Genomic DNA, 9,330 nt, shown 5'->3' with positions numbered 1-9,330 from the left:
ACAGAGGGTGTAATAAAATAGCTCTTTTTCAGTTGGGCAGCACATGACGAGTGGAGTCCTGCAGAGGATGTGTGCGCGAGTTGAGGACTGTATTGGGTTCTGTAAGTCAATGCTGAGATGGGGATGAAGGCACAGTAGTTAAATTCACAGGTGATACAAGATAGGGAAGAATGAATGGTACGAAGGTGACAACTCATCCATATCAGTCTACTAACGTGGAGTATAATTTGGGAAAACATGAAGTTGTTCATTTAGCAATGAAAAAAAAACTGATTGAAATGGAGGTCGACTGCAGAATTGAGGTCCAAAAGGCTCACATGCAAAGTCACAACAAATTAGCATGCAGGCACAAGTGATTAAAACTATTGGAAAACTACCCTTTATTATGAGCGGAATTAAATATATAAGTAAGGAATTATACAGGGCATTCATAAGACCACATACTACATGCAGTTTTAGTCTCCTTATTTAATGAAGGAGGTAAATGTACTGGAAGTGGTTGACCGAAACTTCACCAGATTGATACCTGCAATGAGTGGGTTGTCTTATAAGAAAAGATTGGAAGGGCTGCACTTGCTTTTAGTGAGGTTTAAGGATAATTTGTTTGAAGTTTTTAAAGGCACTGAATAGTTTTGACAAGGTGGTCTTAGGAAAAATATTTACTCTTGAGAGTTCACTCTTTTTGGACAGAGCTGAGGAAGATTTTTTGTTCCTCCTGAGGATTGTAAGGCTTTGGAACTCTCTGCATTAGAAAATGGAGGAGGTGTAGTCTATAGTTACAAGGGGTAGTTGGAAATGTGGAATTTGGGACAAAAAACAAATCAGCCATGATCTTACTGAATGGCATAGTAAGCTTGAAGAGTTGAATGGTCTACTTCTGCTCCTAATTCGTATGTTCATATAAGATGAGCATGCAGTCTAGTTGAAATATGGGACACTCTCCCTGAGGCAGGTTAGTCACCTGCCACCATCTCAATATACCCCCTCTCACCAATCTCTCTACAGTACAAAATCTCTTTAAAACTTAAGCAGATGAGAGGCAGTTTGGGTTTAGGTTTACAAAATTGAACAAAACAAAAATCACTCCCCACCCAACTGAAATCCACCAGTTTTGGGGGGTTAAAATTATGCAGGAGTCAATGTTGAGCATTAAGACAGCAGTAACCTATATTAATACACTTATTAAATTATAGCATGTTCCATAGCACATTAAAGAATAGCACTTGCAATAAGAAAATAACTTCACTGGGGATAGTGATTAGGAAGCATAATTGAAGACTAAGATGAAAAAAAAATGGGTTCTACATGTTTTTTGAAGTACAGTTGAAAGGAGATTTGAAAAGAATTCAGTGTTCAGGGGCTGGAAAGCTAAAGGCTCTTCTACCAATGCTGAGTAAAGAAAATAAAAGAATTCAGAAAAGACCAGAGTCAGAAGATCAAAGGGCAGAAGTCTATCCAAAAGATGTCGCAGAAATGGAATGGAATGTCACCATGGACAGATATGCACAGATTGAAGAATTTAAATATCAGGAGTTGAAGGTGGAGGGAATCACATAAACAAGAGATGGCCTAAAGATGAAGTATTTGGAAGGATAACTAAGAGACAGTGCAGAAAGTGCATAGTTAAAAAGGGAATAAAGGACATACTGACGGGGAAACACTATACCGTGGATGGTGGAAATCTGAAATCAGAAACTCAGCAGGCCAGGCTGCATCTTTAGAGAAACAGTGCTAAAGTTTCATGCCACTCAGCTTTCGTCAGAACTGGAAAAGTTTTTTTTAAACAATTTAACAGGCTTTGAGCAGGACATGAGCAACAAGTACATAAGGAAGGTCTGTGGTAAGATGGGATGCAGGAAGGATTCTATGAGCTCAGAGCTCACCCTTAGTGTCCAAAGCAAAAGGTATTGTAAAGTTGGGCTCAGTATTTGATGTTTGCAAAATGACCGGGGGGGGGGGGGGGGGAGAGACCCTTTGAAAGATGACATGCTTTTCTAGTCTTGGAGATTCTTAAAAATGTCTGCAAATGCACATAGAGTTCATGAAATTAAAACATTTGTATCAAAGGCTGAATGGTTAGAAGAAAGAAAGCATTTTTACCAAGAAATCAGGTTCTCGAATTTAGCCAATTAACTTAAACCAGTCCCTACATACCAAAACCCAGTTAAATTTACATCTAAGATAATAAAATGTGAGGCTGGATGAACACAGCAGGCCAAGCAGCATCTCAGGAGCACAAAAGCTGACGTTTCGGGCCTAGACCCTTCATCAGAGAGGGGGATGGGGAGAGGGAACTGGAATAAATAGGGAGAGAGAGGGAGGCGGACCGAAGATGGAGAGTAAAGAAGATAGGTGGAGAGAGTGTAGGTGGGGAGGTAGGGAGGGGATAGGTCAGTCCAGGGAAGACGGACAGGTCAAGGAGGTGGGATGAGGTTAGTAGGTAGCTGGGGGTGCGGCTTGGGGTGGGAGGAAGGGATGGGTGAGAGCAAGAACCGGTTAGGGAGGCAGAGACAGGTTGGACTGGTTGTGGGATGCAGTGGGGGGGGGGGGGGGGGGGGAGAGAGCTGGGCTGGTTGTGTGGTGCAGTGGGGGGAGGGGACGAACTGGGCTGGTTTAGGGATGCAGTAGGAGAAGGGGAGATTTTGAAACTGGTGAAGTCCACATTGATACCATATGGCTGCAGGGTTCCCAGGCGGAATATGAGTTGCTGTTCCTGCAACCTTCGGGTGGCATCATTGTGGCACTGCAGGAGGCCCATGATGGACATGTCCTCTAGAGAATGGGAGGGGGAGTGGAAATGGTTGGCGACTGGGAGGTGCAGTTGTTTGTTGCGGACTGAGCGGAGGTGTTCTGCAAAGCGGTCCCCAAGCCTCCGCTTGGTTTCCCCAATGTAGAGGAAGCCGCACCGGGTACAGTGGATGCAGTATACCACATTGGCAGATGTGCAGGTGAACCTCTGCTTAATGTGGAATGTCATCTTGGGGCCTGGGATGGGGGTGAGGGAGGAGGTGTGGGGACAAGTGTAGCATTTCCTGCGGTTGCAGGGGAAGGTGCCGGGTGTGGTGGGGTTGGAGGGCAGTGTGGAGCGAACAAGGGAGTCACGGAGAGAGTGGTCTCTCCGGAAAGCAGACAGGGGAGGGGATGGAAAAATGTCTTGGGTGGTGGGGTCGGATTGTAAATGGCGGAAGTGTCGGAGGATAATGCGTTGTATCCGGAGGTTGGTAGGGTGGTGTGTGAGAACGAGGGGGATCCTCTTGGGGCGGTTGTGGCGGGGGCGGGGTGTGAGGGATGTGTTGCGGGAAATACGGGAGACGCGGTCAAGGGCGTTCTCGATCACTGTGGGGGGAAAGTTGCGGTCCTTAAAGAACTTGGACATCTGGGATGTGCGGGAGTGGAATGTCTTATCGTGGGAGCAGATGCGGCGGAGGCGGAGGAATTGGGAATAGGGGATGGAATTTTTGCAGGAGGGTGGGTGGGAGGAGGTGTATTCCAGGTAGCTGTGGGAGTCGGTGGGCTTGAAATGGACATCAGTTACAAGCTGGTTGCCTGAGATGGAGACTGAGAGGTCCAGGAAGGTGAGGGATGTGCTGGAGATGGCCCAGGTGAACTGAAGGTTGGGGTGGAAGGTGTTGGTGAAGTGGATGAACGGTTCGAGCTCCTCTGGGGAGCAAGAGGCGGCGCCGATACAGTCATCAATGTACCGGAGGAAGAGGTGGGGTTTGGGGCCTGTGTAGGTGCGGAAGAGGGACTGTTCCACGTAACCTACAAAGAGGCAGGCATAGCTGGGGCCCATGCGGATGCCCATGGCCACCCCCTTAGTCTGTAGGAAGTGGGAGGAGTGATGTCCATTAACTGATGTCCATTTCAAGCCCACCGACTCCCACAGCTACCTGGAATACACCTCCTCCCACCCACCCTCCTGCAAAAATTCCATCCCCCACCCACTGCATCCCACAACCAGTCCAACCTGTCTCTGCCTCCCTAACCGGTTCTTGCTCTCACCCATCCCTTCCTCCCACCCCAAGCCGCACCCCCAGCTACCTACTAACCTCATCCCACCTCCTTGACCTGTCCGTCTTCCCTGGACTGACCTATCCCCTCCCTACCTCCCCACCTACACTCTCTCCACCTATCTTCTTTACTCTCCATCTTCGGTCCGCCTCCCTCTCTCTCCCTATTTATTCCAGTTCCCTCTCCCCATCCCCCTCTCTGATGAAGGGTCTAGGCCCGAAACGTCAGCTTTTGTGCTCCTGAGATGCTGCTTGGCCTGCTGTGTTCATCCAGCCTCACATTTTATTATCTTGGAATTCTCCAGCATCTGCAGTTCCCATTATCTCTGATACTAAATTTACATCTGATGGTTTTGACTACCTGGGACCAATCCTATTGTAAGAAATTGGTAAGGCATCAAGGCTACAAAAGAAGAAGCTATTTGAAAATCAGGGTGAGAGCAATTGCCATCTAAGAGAAGTAACAACCCATCAGCTCTACAGAGAAACCCTGGCTTTCACAGAATTCTATCAGCTCTCGGGGAAAAAAAACCTAATTAAAGATACAGCAGCATTCTTTCCGGACACCAGAATTTGATGGAGAGGGGCATGGTGGACACTGGAATTCAACGAAGAAAGGCATTCCTGGCAGAGTATCAGAGGAAAGGGCATGACGTATTTTGGAAGACACATGACTGTAATTCTGAGGGATAACATTTCAATTTTTGTTATTAATTTGGTTAATATAAGTGGTACTTTAATCTGTTCAAACAGCATAATATTAGAATTTTATTCAGAAATAGTTGGTGGAATTGTTCAGAATGCCAGTACTTTGGCTAATTTGTTTACCGTTAGTGTTAGAAACATAAAATGTTACTTGTTGCTTATAAAGTGAGTATCAGGGTGTTTTGTTTTTCCCCACTTAACCACTCCTTTAATAGATTACAAGGCAAGGCAAGCTTCCCTGGGTGTTTTGGTTTTAATTATTTTTGGGGCAGCTGGGGGGTGGGGGGGTTGTAGGGGTGACCCCCTCGTTGGTAACAAATGTGATGGGTCTGGAAAAGAAACATAAGAAATGCCTACAGCAGTTGTGCAACTGTCTGGAAGTGAAAATAAGAGAAAACCCAAAACATGCAAATACAAGGAAACTTAGCGAGAAGCAGGCAGAAAGCAAAGTTTTGCTATCTAGAATTATTAAACTTGATTTTTAGTGTTAGAAATGTAGGTCTCTTTTATAGCAAAACAAGAATAGCTCCAGAGTTGATTTGGAGCAGGTGATGCTTACTTGACTTTATTTTGCATTTAATCTATTTTTTAAATTAACCTGTTCAGAGATTTAACACACACCTTTGGAACAGGTGAGACTTGAACCAAGGCCTCCCGAGTCCAGGGGTAGGGACTCTACGACTGGACCATAACAGGGTCCACATCATTGGAGCTTGTATTTAAATTAACCCACTCTAACCACTAGGCTTTGTACATCAACAACTAAATTGGAAAACACAGTTGATTTACCGGGGATGGTTAACAGGCGAGAAAACACCATGGGTGATTTGGTATGCGGAAAAGATATTCAGTTGTGTGTAATCCCTCCAGGTGGGCTCCTGTGGTGTGTTGGCAGTACTTCCATCTCTGACCCAGAAAGTCTGGATTCAATTCCCACATGCTGCAGAGAAGTGTACTTTCATCTCCGAACAGGTTGATTAAAAATATCTACTCAAAGGTGTGCAATTCAATCCCCTCCCTGGGGGCTGTTATGGAGCAATGGCCATGTCCCTACCTCCGCACCAGAAGACTTGGGTTCAAGCCTCATTTGCTCTCATGTTTTTAAAAGCTTGCCTGAAATGGATGATGTTAAATAAAGAGCTGGGTTCTTTCCTAGTAAAGACGTAGTTGAGACAGCTGTAGGAATTAGCAATAACAAGGTGTGGAGCCTGAAACGTCAGCTTGCCTGCTCCTCTGATGCTGCTTGGCCTGCTGCGTTCATCCAGCTCTACACCTTGTTACCTCAGGTTCCCCAGCATCTGCAGTTCCTACTATGTCTGAAGATATAGGAATTAGTACATTTATAATACAGATTACTTGATTGTGTCTTCACTTCTGGAAAAAGGAAAGGTAGAATCTAGTGTACACACTAAATTATAGATTTACAATGAAATTCTTGTGAATATGCTCAATTTGAAATATGAATACCAGTCTAGTGAGCATGAAAGACTGTAAAATACATAAATCATAACAGGGTGTGGTTTCTCCAACTTAGAGCTTCATTAGAACAAAGAACAGAATTTCAATGTTACTGATTATGTCTGCACAATTCATTGTGAAATAATACCAACATATAAAACTGCTGTATTTCACACACAATCCTTAAATTCAGGTTTACTACATCAAAACAGAACCTTTTTGTATTTGTTTTACAATTCCTGAATCCTGTCCAAAATTTTATTTGAAAAACCAAGCTTTCCCTGAAGATTGCGCAACTTTTGAACGCTCTGCCTCAGGTGGTGATGGAGGACATATCATTGAATAGTTTTAAAGTGGAAGTAGATAACCTTTAATTCCCTTTCATAACAAGAACGTTATTCGGGGTAGACAGGAATGTGGATTTCAAAACGCAAACAGTTCAGCAAGGATTTTGTTGAATGGCAGATCAGACTCAGAGCAGCAAATGGCCTGCTTCTGTCCCTAATTCATATGTTCACATCTGATATGCCACTGATCCAAGCCCAGTAATATTGTCAGCATTCACTAAAGCAAACTGAAGCTTATAATAAATGATGAACATGAGAGAAAACAGAACAAAATCATTCTTTATGGCAGCAGGAATTAGACCATTGCGTATTCCAACCATGAACAGAAAAATGATTACTTCTAATTGTTTTAAACAGTGGTATTTGACACTAGAGGTAAATTTACTTTGCCTTATAATCAAACTAATCGGTCAAAGACAAAACAATCAGTTCCAACTGGCATTCTTCTGAGCATCAGCAATTTAATCTTTGGTTAAATATATCCCCGCTAAACAACGTTACACAGCTTTAGTTTGAAACCATCTGAAAGGCAATGGCAGTTCAATACTATGTTTGTTACTTCCCCCATTTTAAGCGAAAACACATTAATTAATGTAAGGCTGAATAATGATAATTTCAGGGTTTCAAACCATACATTTACAATTCTACACTCAAGAGACTTAAATCTCTAAAATAAATCAAAATACTAAAATAATTTGAGGGTGAGATTTTAGTTCAACCACAGCTGCAACATTACGTATCCGTATGATTTGGGACACTTGCAGTTTTGAAAAAGAACATGAAGTGGATGGCTTTTTCATCCCTGTCCTTCAAATCAATACACACAAGAAACTAGTAGTGCAACCATCATATGTTTCTACTAATTTCAGAGTTCCTCTGACTTATTTCACATCACTGTGAATAAATTCACAACCATGGTGATGGATAGCACAAGGGGACATAGCTTTAAATTGAGGGGTGACAGATATAGGACAGATGTCAGAGGTAGGTTCCTTAGTCAGGGAGTAAGAGCGTGGAATGCCCTGCCTGCAACAGTAGCAGACTCGCCAACTTTAAGGGCATTTAAATGGTCAGTGGATAAACATAAGCAAGATAATGGAATAGTGTAGGTTAGATGGGCTTCAGATTGGCTTCACAGATCGGTGCAACATCGAGCGCTGAAGGGGCTGTACTGCGCTGTAATGTTCTATGTTCTATAAGTAACCACTGGCATTAGATAAGCTCCAAAACTTACAACATCTCCAGAAGCAAAATGTTATTTAAAGACAAATCTGGCTTTATTACCAAGGAAACCAAGATAATTTGCAAAATGTCATACAAAAGTATTCATCATCTTCACAGCAGAGTGAAATACATACTTGAATCATCAACAATAGCCCATTATCTGATTTTATGCAGGGAAAATAGTTAATTGACATTTAGTTATAGCACTCATAAGATGCTCTTTGCTCAAAAAAAATCCTGTACAACCAGTATTTTCACCTGTACAAAACTGAATAAACACCTGTTTCATATTTTACAGCAACACTTTTGGAAATTAATAAATTGATGCAAGACAATGAAAGTACGAATGCTGCCCTTTTAAAAAAAGATTGAAATGAGCGACGGCCTCTTACTGCAATCTATTTTGTTTTGTAATATTAAAATATTTTGCACCCATCCAGTACAGTTAAAATATACTTTTTAAATTCACTCATGGGATAATGGATGCAGCTGACTGGCCAACATTTAATTCCTAACCCTAACTGTCGTGGAAATGATGATAGCGAGCTGCCTCAGTCCTTGGCTGTAGGAATACACACAGTGCACTTCAAGGGGAAATTCCAGAATTTAACCCAGCAATATTAATCCAAATCAGGCTGTCGTGTGACTTATTGAGGGATCTTGCCAGTGGGGGTTCTTCAGCTGCTCTTTTGCTCTAGGTGGTAAAGATCATATATCGCTGCTGTCGAAGGGGCCTGGATGAGTTGTTATAATGCAGTGGGTCAATCAAGTCCAAATCAGCTATTCGTCCTCAAAGAACTACAGTGGTCACTGGACCATCAAAGCCTCACAGATTTAAAAGCTTCACCCTCATCGACTCAAGTGTGGCACTTCAGCTGACTTGCTCCACTCCTTGGACTTGCAACAGTTCTGTGTTTCAATAAATGGTAAAATTATTAAGTGAGATGACACTAGGACTGCTGGCCATGGGGGAAAACCCTCCTTGCCAAAAATCTTGCCTCAGGATATGCAAAGGTTTGCATGATGACTTGCAAGTTAGTCCATTAAGCAGGTGAGCCATAGTAATCGCTGTACATTTGATTTTCTGCCTGACATGAGCAACCTTCCCTGGTAGGGAAGCTACAATTCGCCTCACACCTTTTGGATTAAGGTAAAGGAAAGAAAGAAAAAATTGAGTCGCTCATTTCAAATCAGCAGTTTTTTACATGCACTGGAGAAACTCAGAACTGGGTTTGCCTGTTAAAGTATGTTGTTAGGAGTCAGAGATAGTAGGAACTGCAAATGCCGGAGATTCTGAGATAACCAGTTGCAGAGCTGGATGAACACAGCAGGCCAAGCAGCATCAGAGGAGCAGGAAGGCTGGCGTTTCGGGCCTAGACCCTTCTTCAGAAAATAGGAATCATGTGAATCTCATCATTTGAGACATCAGGTCTGAAACCAATGCACCCAAATATTTTTAAAAAGGGAGACAAAACATGAAAACGTAATGAATTAGAAAATTAACTGAAAATACTGTAGTAAAAACAATTACTTTCTTTTTAAGTCACAAGCTTCCGCAAAAGCATTATCCCAAATCATAAAGTTAT

This window comes from Stegostoma tigrinum, chromosome 5 (assembly GCF_030684315.1).
Source record: "Stegostoma tigrinum isolate sSteTig4 chromosome 5, sSteTig4.hap1, whole genome shotgun sequence".
Lineage (NCBI taxonomy): Eukaryota > Metazoa > Chordata > Chondrichthyes > Orectolobiformes > Stegostomatidae > Stegostoma > Stegostoma tigrinum.
The sequence above is the reverse complement of the archived record's forward strand: the minus strand, read 5'-3'. Positions refer to the sequence as shown.